The sequence below is a fragment of the Triturus cristatus genome, chromosome 3_1 (genome assembly GCF_964204655.1).
Source record: "Triturus cristatus chromosome 3_1, aTriCri1.1, whole genome shotgun sequence".
NCBI classification, from domain to species: domain Eukaryota; kingdom Metazoa; phylum Chordata; class Amphibia; order Caudata; family Salamandridae; genus Triturus; species Triturus cristatus.
Genome location: NC_140583.1, coordinates 133,944,480 through 133,961,008, shown reverse-complemented (window position 1 = coordinate 133,961,008; position 16,529 = coordinate 133,944,480).

Here is a 16,529-nt window from a genome sequence, read left to right as displayed (position 1 = left end):
CTTAGTTAGTCTTTTCCCCCATCCGCCTCGTCAAAAATTGTTCAACATGTATTGCCGGCGAAGGCCTGAACCCTAGAGCCCAGAAACAGTTTCAGTATACAAATACGCCGCACTCAGTGATTCCTTTGTTTTTCTTTTTTAGGTCTCGCCTGGCGTTGCAGCGCAAAGCATTGCTCGCTGGGCAAGAGATTTTGTAGGAGAGTAGATTTGAGAAGGGGACCTGAAGCTCCACCCCTCATTTTCATTGGCTGGCATCACCGTTTATGCCAAACGGTGGCCTGCCATTGGAAATTAGGGTTTTTTGGAGACGCCCTTTCGCCTTTTCGTCCGGCTGATCCGGACTGGGTCGTCTGTTTTGCGGCTGTTGCAAAGCACTTTCTTATCTTTATGGGGCCATGTGTTTCTAATTAGCTTGGAGGACACACTGCCCCTGACCTCTCAAAGGAAAAAAATCTTGGTTTCGTCAAGATTTTTTTCTTTTGAGAGCTCGGGTGTAGTGCGCACCGCCACGCTAATTATAAACACATGGCCCCATAAAGATAAGAGATCGATGCTTATTATTTATTTATTTTCAAAGCGCATCATGCTGCGCTTTAAAAAACTAGCATGCAAAACTTCAGAGCTCGGGTAGGGCATGGGTGTTTACACTGGGTTGCTGCCCTGTCGGATGAGAAGTGTGACACCATTCCTGACTTTTTTTATCACGCATCACTTGTTATCAGCTGACAACGAGGGATGCGAACTGCATGTGCAGTGCCAGAAAACAAAGTTATTGGACTAAAAAGCTGCTACTGGCTTACCAACTCACACCTGTGTGAGACACGTTGACTGCTCCTTTTGTGTGTAGTTTCCCGTGATGCAGGATGGGCCTCGGAAATTGAGGTTGTAGTGGTACACGTGCTCCTATTATGTTCTCATTAGCCACAAAATACACCCCCCCAATCTGCTAAGGTTTGCTTTTTTGTTTTTAAATTCTTTCTGCCAATAAGACCTTTGAAATTATTTAACTTTTTTACACTTGACGGTTTCCTTAAACCGCAGGCCGATCGGGTTCTTGGGGTAATTGCTAGGCCACGTGGAATGCTGATTCAGGCTGACAAGTCAAGGTCCTTCCCATCCCATAGTCAGATCATGCAGGACTACAGCTCCCAGCTCTACGGAACCTAAACTGCAGTGGGAGAGCAGAGTATTTATTCCCTGCTCTTCAGCGCCGTGGGGCTGTTTTCCTTTGCATTGTCTGCACCGTGTGGCTGTTTTCCTTGGCAGTGTCTGTCTTCTCCGGGAACCAGAGTGACTATTCTGTTTGCAAAGGTCATTCTGTAAAGGTCATTCTGGCCCATGTTTGTGCATGTGAAGATTACTTAGACTTGGCAAAGTTCTATTTAAAAAAACGACAAAGATGAGCTCAGTTTTCAGTTTAGCCACTCTCAATGTAAGTAATTGTGTTTGCTTGAAGAAAACGCTTTAATGTGCATTATAAACGCCAGTATGATTATTGCTGCCAGACTATAGCACGTTAATTAATGTAACTTCCATCGTGATCCACCTCCTGAAAGAAAGGCCGCCGTCTGACTCCGCAGTACTGCATATCCCGTCTCCAGTTCCAGGCTGTTTGGGTGAGTTCTCATAATCTTAGTGGAAGCAAACAGACTACTTTTCCCAGCGTGCATTATGTTATCCTTCAAAGCTTTGGTCCTGACTGGCTGTCTGCGGCGAGTAAGGTGGCCACCCTGTTATAGAAGTAAGCACATCTGTTATTAAGAGAAGACAGATGGGTGTTTTTGGTATAACAAAGTGTAACTGTAGAAAGTAATGCTTGGCCTTACCGCAAAGCTATACATCTGCGTCCTGCGACTCACTATGATCTGTGCCCTTTGGTTCATGCATCCAATACTGCACAGAGGTGAGTGTATGTGGGCAGCCTATAAGAGGAATCTACCCCCCTCTTCTCTGGAATGCGCCCGCCCACATCTGATTAATGTCGTCTGAAGCTGCTTACGTTTCTGATGATGGTATGGCTCTTTCTTGTTTTTGAACGGCAAAAGAATGTGTACTATACGTATTTGTATGTGTATATCAGTACACAACTTTCCACGCATTATGCGGTGATGTCCTCACTGGCAACAGTGGCTTGTGGGGAGGGAGACATGTGTGTGTCAGGCATGTAGGTTGTAAATGCCCTACTCTGGTTAGAATGGGGATCATTTTAGTTATATTTGAAGCAGTTTTTTAAAAACATTTTATTCACGTATATCACAAATGATATTTAATGTCTCCAAGTATAACAAACTGAGATGCTTTTTTCTAATGTAATAAAGTCTTTTGTAGGACACCATCTTACTCCATTTCCATTTAAAGCAGTTGACTGTGGGTGGTCCTATCCAGCCCTCTTTGCCTGTGTTTATTTTTTGTTGCACGTTGTGCAGTGTGCATGTACAGTGAAATATATGACCCCTACGACTGTCATCGGAGATGTGTGCCTATTAAATAGTGCAAGCTTTCTGGTTGCAAAACGCCTATTGTGAGCTTACTACAAATCTACATTGGGCTTAGAGCCTCCCTATTGTTTACTATTGGCTGGTTGTATCGTCATTCTTGTATGCTTGTTTCTTATTAAATGGTTTGACTTCCCCTTCCTTTGTTTGGTCCTCTCCTGAGCATAGCTTCTCTACCATCTTTTTATTGGCTAACTTCTATCCTACCACTGCTCACATTTATCACATTTGATACTTCTGTTTTTCTCAGCACTCCATGAGTGCATATGTTATATAGCGCTCTCTTGAATGTACTGATTCCCTCTCCCAAACACCCGCTGTCCCCCGCTCACGTTCTCTGTACCTGTCTCCCTATTTGTGCTGCTCTTGCTCTCTCTCGTGTGCATATCCTACCCTTTCTCTGTAATTGTCTCCCTTATGTGCTGTTAATCCCCTCTTCCCTCAACCTCGCTTTATTATTTTTTTATATCCCTCCCATCACTCCTCACCCACTCCACTGGCCAATGCAGGTATTTCAAGTTTATATTTGTTTCCCGCTTTTTTTTCTTTTGTTTGAGGACCTGAACGATGCCATTTGCTTCTGGGTGTATTGCCTTTATCAAAAGTGCTTTCATACACATAATTTTTTTGTTTATTTATTTTTTGATTTACTGATCAAAGTGGCTTACACCATCTTAGATAAGTCATTTAAAAACGCAAAAGAAAAATGATGGCTGCATGTGCAAACCTATAGAATGATGCGACAGGTAAAAGGTGCCATATCATTGCTCTATTTTAGGTCGAAGCCTACCAGACAGCACAGCTGTCTGGTTTGCTAAAGACTTCTTCGGCACATTCTGAAATCTTCCCTGGGAATGCATTTCGCCCATTGCTTATGATTGACTTTGTGATTTATAACTCACAGTTGCTTGCTTTCTGTTTGCTGGCTTTTTATGTTTTAGACTGTCTAACTTGAGTTAGTCCCTCCTGTGAAGTCGACCTGTTTACTGTATTCTTCCACGAGTGTTTGCTTTCTGTAAACGGGCTTTTAATTTTTGTTCTTTTCTTGTCATAATTGCTGTGCATTCAAAGACATAGGTCAAATGCCAGGCTCTGGCTTCTGAGGGAGCTTGGTGTTTACTATTCTTTCTCTGACTTCAATGTGAGTGGATTTATCTGACAGTCTGGGGGTGTGAAAGGAAAAGCGTTTTACTAGCACACAACAAAACTTCAAAGTCTATAAATGAACTGTGCACATATTTCTGAATAGATCAGTAATAGAACACACAAATGAGGCACCTTTTTTTGTAATTCTAAAGTGTGCTGAAAACAAATTTAATTATTTAATTGTTTTTTCACATCCTTCTTTTTGTTAATTTCGAGCATTAAAATTGTTGGGTATTTGTTTCTATTTTGATTCTTCCTGGGGGCGTGTGGTTTAAGTAATTTTATCATGGATTGGGTTGGCATGAGCTGGTTTTAGATATTTTTGGGGACATGGAAGCACTTGTTTAAGCAGTTGTTTGGTTGGTGCTACCCTATTTTTCGGTCGAGCCTGGGCAGCGCATGTGCTGCTCTGTGAGGCTTGCAGTATTCGAGTATGGACTTGGAGCCCCGCCCACTCTCCGCCAATATTTATCATTGGCTTGTATCATTGTCTTTTGTAAATGCTGGCTTGTTAGTCCCTCCTTAGTACGGTCTTGTCTTCATTTTTAACCTCCCATGAGGACTGGGCCTTTTACTTCTGTTACACGGTATGACTTTTTTAGTCTGTAAGCACTATTTTCTTTCATTCGTTTTTCGTACTGCAGGCACGACATGCTTTCCTGCAACATTCAGCGTGCCATGAGCGTTTTCACTTTGCAAGCAACCCACGACAATGGCGACTGCTTCTTTAAAATGCAATAGGTCTCGCATTTATAAGAGTTTGAGTTATTGGCATTGTAAAAGACAATGCCTTTTATTTATGTGTTAATTATCAAAACAGATAAATAAAAGGCATTGTCATTTACAATGCCAACAGCTTAAACTCTTGCATATGCGAGACCTATTGCATTGCAAATGCTTGTTAATTTTGGAACTGCACTACTCCACCAACGGGTTTTGACCTCACAGGGTCTTTTTCATGATAGGTTGGTCTCTTTTTTATTTTCTATTTATACCCTCACCATCGTCTACCCATTATGATTCATGATGGGAGATGTAGTTAACCAAAAAATATTACATATTTCACAGTTTGGAGATTTATATAAAATTTAACTTTTAGTATTTTATAGTAAGGACAGGGGCAATGTGTTACAGGCTGTAGGTATTCAAAGGATAGTTAGTACTATGGGTATATATATATCTCATACACTGAACGTTATAGTACCTTATTCAACACTTCAAAGACCACATTTACAGTCAAATATTAAATGACCTGTTTAGATGTCTCTTAATGTATTGTACAGACAATAAGCCAAGGTTAGCTTAATGCTACTAAAAGTTACATTTCATATATAAATCTCCAAACTGTGAAATATGTAATTCTCTTTTGTAAACTACAACTAAACGGAGGAATCACCGAGTGCAGCGTATTTGTATGTTGAAAAAAAAAAAAATTATATATACATATATATATATATATATATATATATATATATATATATATATATATATATATTCACTCAAAAACCATAGGTTTCACACATGTTATAGTTAGCTGGACATTTCACTCGTAAAAAAACAATGAAATTCCCCCGTTATAGTTACTGCAGGCAACTATAACTCACGCGACCGCAATCCTCTGCTGATGATGTCAGATATTACATCACTGTATTTAGACACTTATTTACCCATGTCTTCTTCCATTAATCTTTAGCTATACATATATTACAAATATTTATTTTCAGAAAGACACATATGTCATCAGTGATGTAATATCTGACATCATCAGCAGAGGATTGCGGTCGCGTGAGTTATAGTTGCCTGCAGTAACTATAACGGGGAAATTTCATTGGTTTTTTTACGAGTGAAATGTCCAGCTAACTATAACATGTGTGAAACCTATGGTTTTTTAAGTGAATTTGCAAGGTTTTTTAAATGCTAATTCGTAACTATAACGTGTGTGAAACCTATGGTTTTTTCAGTAAATTTGTACGGTTTTTTAAATGCTAAGTTATGTATTTTATTTATTTATTTTTTCAGGTTTTACACCGTACTCTGTGGGCACTCGGTGCGCTTCGCGCACCGAGCGCCCACGGTTCGCAGTGCGCGCCGGGTGCGCGCACCTCGCGATTTAAAAAAAAAAAAAATGTGTTTTTTTCTCCCTTGGGGGTCCTTCTGTGACCCCCTGACCAAGGCTAGGGGGTCAGGAACTGTCCACTCTGCCCCCTTTTCACGTTCTCCACCTTTGTTTTTCACCCCCTCAGACTGCGAGAGACAAAATGGCGGCCGACACTTTCTGGTTTCGACCGATTCGAATGTTTACCGACATCTAACAACCAATCAGAATTGCGCTCGCGCACGGCAGGGTGCGCGCACAGTGCGCGCACAGTGCGCGCGTATAGATATTGATATGCTTTTAAATGCTATTTTCTCAGGAAATACTGAACAGATTTACACCAGACCTGCAAAAGGCACTTCCTTGACCTTATGGCTACCTCTCTGCCACATTTCAAGTAATTATGTTCAGCCGTTCGGGCTGTAGCTGTGTCTAAAGGTCCTATGGAAAAATGCATGGGGAAAATGAGTTTTGGGACCCCCCTTTTTTCTCGGCCCCCACTTGACGAATCACCCCGAGACTTTCAGGGTAGGAGCTGAGCGGAGCGCCCCATTAGTTTTGAAAATTTCGCGAGGATTCGTCAACCGGCGCCAAAGTTATTCAAAATAGAATTTTGAGATTTCCTATGGAAACTAGGTAACTAGGTTGTAACTATAACTATCTACTGGCGACCGCCAGTAGATAATATATATATATATATATATATATATATATATATATATATATATATTACCTACTGGCGGTTGCAGTAGGTAAATTCGTAACATTCTTTTCCCAATAACTTTGGCACCGGATGACGCATCTTTGTGAAATTTACAAAACTGGTGGGGCACTCCGGTCAGCTCCTATTCTGAAAGTTTGGAGGTGATTCGTCAAGCGGGGCCGAGAAAAAAGGGGGTCACAAAGCATGTTTTCTCCATATTATTTCCCATTGGAAATTTTGGAACAGGCTACAGCCCGAACTGCTGAACGGAATTACACCAAATTTTGCAAAGAGGTAACCCTTGGCTCAGAAAGAGACCTTTTTTTAAATGGTGTAAATCTGTTCAGTAGTTCCTGGAAAAATCAAAAAATAGAGGTAAAAAAATCATAGGAAAGGATAGCCCTTTGTCGATGACCATGAACTGGGGGTGTTGATTTGAATTAACTTTATTTAAACTCACATGAGTTGTTGTATGTTTGTGTGATCAAGTCTACGGACGAAACGCGTAACGAGCAATAAACGGCTGCTTAGCTTACCCGAGACTCCGAGTGTGCATTTATTCGAAGAAATTGGATTGATGTATATATACATATATATATATTCACTGAAAAAACCAAAGGTTTCAGGGGCGTTGTAGTTAGGAATTGGCATTTAAAAAACCTTAGAAATTCACTGAAAAAGCCATAGGTTTCAGGGGTGTTATAGTTAGCTGGACATTTCCCTTGTACAAAACCCTAGAAATTCCCCTGTTATAGTTAGTTCAGCTAACTATAACTCGCGCCCCCGCAATGCACTGCTGATGACGTCACATATTACATCACTCATGACATGGTCAGTGACATCACTGATGACATCACTGATGACATCTCAAATGGCATAGCCAAAAGACGGAGATTTTGCTGTTGGGAAAATGTAATATTCTCTCACCTAAAATGTGGTGGCCAACTGACGCAGCTCCAACCCCTAATACTGTGGACACTTCAAAAAATCTCGGAGTACGATTTGATACCTCTCTCTCTTTTCACCAGCAGGTCATGTCGGTTGCAGGAACTTGTTTTTATTGGATAAAAACTCTGAAAACGTTCTTTGAATTCTTGCCCACCACGGCCCGCAAGTCCGTGGCAGTGGCCACGATCCTTTCATGATTGGATTACTGCAACAGTCTCTATGCAGGCATAAAGAAAAGTACCCTAAAAAGGCCGCAGACTGTGCAAAATGCAGCAGCTCGAATGGTATTGAACTTACCTAAAGGGTCTCCAGCTTCTGAGGCTCTTCAATCCCTCCACTGGTTACCCATACACAAGAGAATTCTCTTTAAAATCCTTGTGATTACCTTTAGAGCTGTAAAACAAAGTGGCCCCAAGTACCTCAGGTCTAGGTTAAAAGTTCATGTACCTGTTCGTAATCTGAGATCCTCTAAAGAAAATTGGCTAGTACCCCCACATTTCTGTCTGAAGTCCAGAGGAGGAAAGTCCATGGCTGCTCTTGGAACAAAAGCCTGGAACTACTTACCCACTCACCTGAGACTTATACAGACAGAATCTATTTTTAAGAAAAAACTGAAAACCTGGATATTTACAGTTCCAGATAGTCTGGACTTTTCTCTTATCTAATCCATTTAACACAGTGACATTAGGGACTACTTTCCTCAGACACTTGCCCTCAGCGCCAAGATGCTCCATTGGAGTGAAAGCCTGCGCTTTATAAATGTCATCATTCATTCATTCATCACGGATGACATCATCCATGTGATAAATTGATGCATCTTCTCACACCCTAATATAACCTTTGATACACCCACTCTAAATTACAGACGGCCATTCTCAAAACCAATGACACTCCAACACCAATATCTACATACCCACTCACTGATTATTAGGTCTACACACACATCCACTCACTCACTCACCCGTACAATCACTCATACTTATGGTCACTCAGTACAGGACTATCATATGCACTCATACATCTATATAGACACTCACACACCACCACTCATCCATAGAGGTACTCACACACCTAGTCAGTCATGCAAATAATTAATCACACTCCCATTTGCTCACTTATACAGTTATACACACACCAGATCACTTACCCATACAAATACTAGCACATTCTTACGCTCTTATACAATCACTGATACAAGCACACACTCATCCATACAGCAACTCTCATAATCACACACTCTCACTTATAGCCATTTATATACTCTAACACACATATAAACTGCCTTTCACATATGTAGTTACTCACACATGTGCTACTGAGATATACATCCACTCACTAACACACCCATACACGCACTCACCCACCCATGCAGTCCATCACATATGCACTCTTGAAACCATGCACCCAGTGAATCACCCACTCACACATCTATGCACAGAGTCACACACACTTCACCAACACAAACACTCAGGCACCGATACAGATACTCAGACAACCAATCAATAACTGATATAGACACTCATGTAGCTATTCACAAACCCATGCAGCCGCTTACACACCAACAGACAGACGGATACAGACATTCACACAGTTTAGTCACTAACCCATGCATTCAGTAAGATACGTTTAATCACTCACTTATAGTCAGTCACGCACCTACTAAATCAACCATTCAGACAGTTATACACCCACTCCTTCTTCGATACGCCTTTCCCTATATATATTAAACATATTTAAACTGGACAGAAACACACAGTCACTGGAAGATGTCATCAGTGATGTCATCAGTGATGGCATTTGAGATGTCATCAGTGATATCACTGACCGTGTCATGAGTGATGTAATATGTGACGTCATCAGCAGTGCATTGCGGGGGCGCGAGTTATAGTTAGCTGAACTAACTATAACAAGGGAATTTCAATGGTTTTGTACGAGTGAAATGTCCAACTAACTATAACTTTCCCTAAAACCTATGTTTTTTTAGTGAAAAAAATAAAATACATATATATATATATATATATATATATATATATATATATATATATATATATATATATATATATATATATATATATATATATATATATATATATATATATATATATATATATATCATCCAAGAGGTTGCACTTCATTCAAGACGCACTCACAGGCAGGCTGAACTCTTCAGAGTCCTTTATGAAGGTAAACAGCATTACACATTTAGAAAAGATTTTTGTCGCCTTACGCATTTCAAACCTCACGGTTCTTGTTCACAGGCATTTATGAATAGCTTTAGCAGCACATCAGGACTTCACTCCCTAGCATGCTAATTAATTAATTTTCCTCTGGTGGAACTCTCCAGTGTCATTCTACCAAAGCATGCTGGAATATGTAGTCCCTTTTCCCATAGGTATGACCATTGTTTTAATCTATTTATTAGATAACAGGCAATTGCTAGATCCTCTTATGGTTCTGTCTGGAGCATTTTTCTCTACAGATGCATTTGCCAGACAACATTGCCATTTATTTTGTTTTGGTTGTCTTATTCAGTGGTCACTTCTCTGCTACCAGTAGTTATATTGTGGGGCATTTTCTTCAATATCAGACTTTGATGCCATTCTTTGTGTATGGAGGGTGGATGTATGACGTTACAACGCACACTTTTACAACGCATGCACTTACAACGCATTTTTTACAACGCAAAATCCATTACAACGCACTACACTTACAACGCATGACACTACAACGCATTTTTAAAAACTACCTTTACAACGCATACCATTACAACGCATAATATTAAATTGCATTTAAGGTAAGTATTAGATAGTATAGGGGTAAAAATTACTATTCTAACTCCAGGGGGTGCAACAGTAGGGTAAGTGTTGGATAGTATAGGGGTAAAAATTACTATTCTAACTCCAGGGGGTGCAACAGTAGGGTAAGTGTTGGATAGTATAGGGGTAAAAATTACTATTCTAACTCCAGGGGGTGCAACAGTAGGGTAAGTGTTGGATAGTATAGGGGTAAAAATTGCTATTCTAACTCCAGGGGGTGCAACAGTAGGGTAAGTGTTGGATAGTATAGGGGTAAAAATTGCTATTCTAACTCCAGGGGGTGCAACAGTAGGGTAAGTGTTGGATAGTATAGGGGTAAAAATTGCTATTCTAACTTCAGGGGGTGCAACAGTAGGGTAAGTGTTGGATAGTATAGGGGTAAAAATTACTATTCTAACTCCAGGGGGTGCAACAGTAGGGTAAGTGTTGGATAGTATAGGGGTAAAAATTACTATTCTAACTCCAGGGGGTGCAACAGTAGGGTAAGTGTTGGCTAGTATAGGGGTAAAAAATTACTATTCTAACTCCAGGGGGTGCAACAGTAGGGTAAGTGTTGGATAGTATAGGGGTAAAAATTACTATTCTAACTCCAGGGGGTGCAACAGTAGGGTAAGTGTTGGATAGTATAGGGGTAAAAATTACTATTCTAACTCCAGGGGGTGCAACAGTAGGGTAAGTGTTGGATAGTATAGGGGTAAAAATTACTATTCTAACTCCAGGGGGTGCAACAGTAGGGTAAGTAGTGGATAGTATAGGGGTAAAAATTACTATTCTAACTCCAGGGGGTGCAACAGTAGGGTAAGTGTTGGATAGTATAGGGGTAAAAATTACTATTCTAACTCCAGGGGGTGCAACAGTAGGGTAAGTGTTGGATAGTATAGGGGTAAAAATTACTATTCTAACTCCAGGGGGTGCAACAGTAGGGTAAGTGATGGATAGTATAGGGGTAAAAATTACTATTCTATCTCCAGGGGGTGCAACAGTAGGGTAAGTGTTGGATAGTGTAGTGTAATATTATGCGTTGTAATGGTAGGCGTTGTAATGGAATGCGTTGTAAAGGTAGTTTTTAAAAATGCGTTGTAGTGTCATGCGTTGTAAGTGTAGTGCGTTGTAATGGATTTTGCGTTGTAAAAAATGCGTTGTAAGTGTAGTGCGTTGTAAAAGTTGCGTTGTAAAGGTTGTTCCCCATGGAGGGTAGGTTTATGTTAACTACTATTGAATGACTGCTATATAGCTTTGGGAGACGAGCTGTAGCAGGATAATGTGAATGGATGTGCCATAGAGCTAATAAATAATTAGCTAACTTTAAAGTTTGGAGCCATGTTGTGTTTGTGATAGTGCCAGGGGTTATGTCTAATGTCTACTTTTAATGTAGTTTAAGGAGTGAGTATAACAATCTAGTTGTGACATTGAGGTGGCAAACGCTTAGCCTACTAAACAGCTTGGAGCTGGGTTGTGTGAACTTTGGTTCCAGGAGTTGTATCCATTATGTATTGTTGTTGCAGGGTGAAGTATGAGTAAAGCTTGATCTGTAATTGCCAATGTCATAATGTCAGTGGTAACTACTGAAGTATGATCTATTTGCAGCTGACAGCTCAAGGCTATTTAAATTTCAAAAGCTTTTGTTGCGATCATGTGATCGATGTTTCCTCAGAGTTGGTTTGATGCTTATTTGGTCCACCTCTCGACCGCCTTAATTCCGAATTGCTATGAAAGCACGAAAGCTTAAGGTGATCAAGCGAGAGAAGGATAGGGAAGGTACAGCAGGGAGGGAGATTTGTAAAAGAAAATACAACATATGCTATAGCTCGATATTACACAATTTAGAATAATAATCTACAGCTAATTCCTTCATTACTGGTAATAGAAAATAACATCACCCTAGGATAACTTCTAGAAAGTATTTGGCCTATCTGTATAGTAGGAGACTATGGTGTCTTTCTTTAGGGAGAAGGATGTAAGATGAAAAGACACTTATTATATTTCCAACAATGTTTTTCATCACATTTGAATTTTATATCATTAATGATATCTTTAGTACCTACCAAAAGATATCAGGCATCCAAGCGCACAGGGTATGAACCAATATCCAGAACTCATATACCCCTGTTAGAAAACATGACTAAATTATGATGAGCTTATATGGCCTTATCGTCTTGTCATGTAAAAAAGTATTTTTCACAATCTAAAATCAATGTTTATATTTCAGACAGTAAGTACTCTTGAAGCGTAGCCTTCTCAGGGATTGCACCTAAGATTTGGACCTCCTTACCTTCAGTAGTGCGTGGAATCACTTCCCTTACCGCCTCCAAAAAAAACGTAGAAATACATCTAATGAACAAATACTTGCCTTAATTTTCAACTCTAGGATGTCTCTGAGTCATGTTTATGATCCGAATGTCTTTACCTATCTCAGGTGGAATGGACGAGTCTTTTTTTTTTTGTATTTTGTTTTTTTGTAAGGCTACTAGCACAGCTCATACTGCTCATCAACTGTATGTAATGAAACGTTTAGCTGGTGATGGGTCCCTCTTGGTTTTTCTATACACTTTATATCTATTGTGAATCGATTGTGGTCTTAATATGTATGTTTGCTAGCACAATCACCTAACGTTCACTAACTGTCTATTGTACAACGTCCTGCAGTTTCATGGTCCTCTATGTTTGTTATTCATATATTTTGCTATTTCTTATGTACAAATTGACACTTTTGAATGTGTGCATACCACCTCATCCATTTATGTTCGCGACTGTAAAGCGCTCTGATGCCCTTGTGGGTCACGTTCGCGCTATATAAAACTTTATAAATAAATAAGTAGTTGTAATCAATAGACTTCACATATCTTCCTAAAATAATAATAACTCGTATTTTTGTACCTTTGTAATATGTGATGTTGTCAGCAGTGCATTGCGTAGGTGCGAGCCATAGTTAGCTCAACTAACTATAACAGGGGAATTTCTATGGTTTTCTATGAGTGAAATGTCCAACTAACTATAACGTCCCTGAAACCTATGGTTTTTTCAGTGAATTTCTAAGATTTAACCTATGTTTTTTTAGTGAAAAAAAAAAAATACATATATATATATATATATATATATATATATATATATATATATATATATATATATATATATATATATATATATATATATATATATATATATATATATATATATATATATATATATATATATATATATATATATATATCATCCAAGAGGTTGCACTTCATTCAAGACGCACTCACAGGCAGGCTGAACTCTTCAGAGTCCTTTATGAAGGTAAACAGCATTACACATTTAGAAAAGATTTTTGTCGCCTTACGCATTTCAAACCTCACGGTTCTTGTTCACAGGCATTTATGAATAGCTTTAGCAGCACATCAGGACTTCACTCCCTAGCATGCTAATTAATTAATTTTCCTCTGGTGGAACTCTCCAGTGTCATTCTACCAAAGCATGCTGGAATATGTAGTCCCTTTTCCCATAGGTATGACCATTGTTTTAATCTATTTATTAGATAACAGGCAATTTTCAGTCCCAGGAATCTCACCCCGAGGTCTGTCATACTTTAAAAAAAAAATGTGAGCAGGTCCTTGCGAACCCCCGCCTGAGGCCGATATATATTTATATGGTATTTCGTTGAAGAAAGGGAGAGGAGAAGGGTGTCTTCCTTTTTCCTACAACTTCGCTGCTGAAGCGCACATTTTAGGAACACTGCAGCATTTGCTTAAGCACTTGGCATCAATATTGAAAAGCAATTGGCAGCAGAAATATAATTGCACCGTCAGGCTGGCAAAAGTATTAGTGATACTGTGTGAAATAACGCTATTGAGCAGAAAGACACAAGTCCAGTACACACCTGCGGATACCTACCTGATTCATGCTGGGACCCGCAGTTCAGCAACTGCGGGACCAAGCCCACTTGGAAATAATTAAGACACACCTACCTATGATTAAGGCGGAGAAACGCTGAAACGCGTCAGGACTAATTAAGTGTGTCACAAGCTGCAGTGCCTGAGACGAATAAAGTCGGCTTCTTGCTGTTAGACGAAGTTGGGCTCTGGTGTGTTTTGTGAGAAGTTACAAGCGGCAGGATCTCCATTCCTGCCTTTGAGAGCCCGTCCTGCAGGGTCGGAGCCCCCGGTAAATGGAAATCTTTTGAAATACTAATGGAGGGGGATGAACCGCTTACAATGTTGCCAGCCATATCTGGACTTCCTTGGCTATCTGGTATTTCGTTGAAGAAAGGGAGAGGAGAAGGGTGTCTTCCTTTTTCCTACAACTTCGCTGCTGAAGCGCACTTTTTAGGAACACTGCAGCATTTGCTTAAGCACTTGGCAACAATATTGAAAAGCAATTGGCAGCAGAAATATAATTGCACCGTCAGGCTGGCAAATGTATTAGTGATACTGGGTGAAATAACGCTATTGAGCAGAAAGACACAAGTCCAGTACACACCTGCGGATACCTACCTGATGCATACTGGGACACGCAGTTCAGCATCTGCGGGACCAAGCCCACTTGGAAATAATTAAGACACACCTACCTATGATTAAGGCGGAGTAACGCTGAAACGCGTCAGGACTAATTAAGTGTGTCACAAGCTGCAGTGCTCGAGACAAATAAAGTCAGCTTCTTGCTGTTAGATGAAGTTGGGCTCTGGTGTGTTTTGTGAGAAGTTACAAGTGGCAGGATCTCCATTCCTGCCTTTGAGAGCCCGCGCTGCAGGGTCGGAGCCCCCGGTAAATGGAACTCTTTTGAAATATATATATATATATATATATATATTACCTACTGGCGGTCGCCAGTAGGTAGTTATAGTTAGGACCCTGTTTCCATAGGAAATCCGCAACATTCTATTTGGAATAACTTTGGCGCCGGTCGACGAATCCTCACGAAATTTTCAAAATAGGTGGGGCGCTACGCTCCGCTCCTACCCTGAAAGTCTCGGGGGGATTCGTCAAGCAGGGGCCGAGAAAAAAGGGGGGTCCCAAAACGCGTTTTCCCCATGCATTTTTCCATAGGACCTTTAGACACAGCTACAGCCCGAACGGCTGAACAGAATTACTTGAAATTTGGCAGAGAGGTAGCCATAAGGTCAAGGAAGTGCCTTTTGCAGGTCTGGTGTAAATCTGTTCAGTATTTCCTGAGAAAATAGCATTTAAAAGCATATATATATGTGGGCGGAGCCTAACCACACATCTCATCCTGAGATCTGATTGGCTGTCAGCACTTCATCCAAGAAGTGTTGGCAGCCATCTTGGGACCAATATACATGATAGCACCTCATTAAAAAGCATTGCAGTTAATATAAGGTTTTAAGACTTTAGTTACATTATAAATCATTTGTTGATGGTACCATACTCATTTTAGGAATTGTGGTATGTTCTAAGGTGATTTCACCATGTGAAAAAGCCTTCTGCTGGGATATCATGATTGAGAGAAAAATATTTTCTCATGCTTTTACCACAGAGGTTTGGAAGGTGATCTATAGGCTAAACTGAGAGCTTATTTTCTGTAAATTCACATTATCTTTCTCAGTCATGTGAGAATGAAGTCTGACATTCTCAGTAAAACATGTACATCCAACAAGGGCAGAGACTGTCAGTTGATTCCTTTGTGTTCTACTGCAGCTTCCCAGAGTGTTCCAAAGAACTACTAGAGCGCTAACAGTCCTACTTATGATAAACGTATGGCACACCTGAAGCCATCTTGCTTGGATTAAAGTGGTAACTCTTAAAACATTTAATTTAAAAAGGAACAAAATGAGGGGGTTCATTTTTCCATAAAAAGTATGATTAGTGCTGCAGAAAGAAAAATTAGGGCACATTTTGAGTGACTTCTCAAATCCTCTTCTATTTCATTAAAAAATTCTGACATGCAGACTGAAACATGCACTTTCAATACCAGCAGCAGTTTTCCCTGGTGAGCAGTAGCTTTACTACAGTGATCTAATGAGCAAAAAGAGTGCTAACATTCTGAATTTATGGCAAATGTGTGACACATCTGAATGCCTTCTTGATGGAATCAAAGTAAAAAACTGAAAGTATTTCCTACTCAGGAGACTGCAGTAAATGAGGAAATTAGGAAACTTCATAACAAATAAGTCTCCCAAGATGGCCACCAGAGACAAAAGAGCCCAAATGTAGCCCAAATATCACCCAGATGTAGCCCAAGTATAGCCCAATGACAGAATGTCCCAGAATGTTCTTAAAAACAACTAGAGCGCTTACTGTCTTCATTATGACAAAAGTATGGCACACCTGAAGCCATCTTGATTGGAATAAACTGGTAACACTTAAAACATTTAATTTAAAAAGGAA